The following is a 209-nucleotide window of genomic DNA, read 5'->3' as shown; positions in this document are numbered from 1 at the left end:
GGTGTGCGCGTTGTTGGTGACATCTTTACCATGATACATAACGACTCTCGGCAACGGATATCTCGGCTCTCGCATCGATGAAGAACGTAGCGAAATGCGATACTCGGTGTGAATTGCAGAATCCCGCGAATCATCGAGTCTTTGAACGCAAGTTGCGCCCGAAGCCATTCGGCCGAGGGCACGTCTGCCTGGGTGTCACGCATCGTTGC

The 209-nt window shown here is 54.1% G+C and overlaps 1 non-coding gene across 1 annotated transcript; it reads left to right on the top strand.

The window, feature by feature from the left end:
* The first annotated feature begins 42 nt into the window (after positions 1–42).
* LOC118345082 lies at positions 43–198 on the top strand. The gene has a single exon (XR_004798749.1). It is a non-coding gene; the product is annotated as a 5.8S ribosomal RNA (ribosomal RNA).
* Positions 199–209: the final 11 nt, after the last annotated feature.

The sequence above is a fragment of the Juglans regia genome, unplaced genomic scaffold (assembly GCF_001411555.2).
Source record: "Juglans regia cultivar Chandler unplaced genomic scaffold, Walnut 2.0 Scaffold_13840, whole genome shotgun sequence".
Taxonomy (NCBI): Eukaryota; Viridiplantae; Streptophyta; class Magnoliopsida; order Fagales; family Juglandaceae; genus Juglans; species Juglans regia.
Note: the sequence above shows the minus strand (reverse complement) of the source record. Positions and strands in the feature narration are given on the sequence as shown.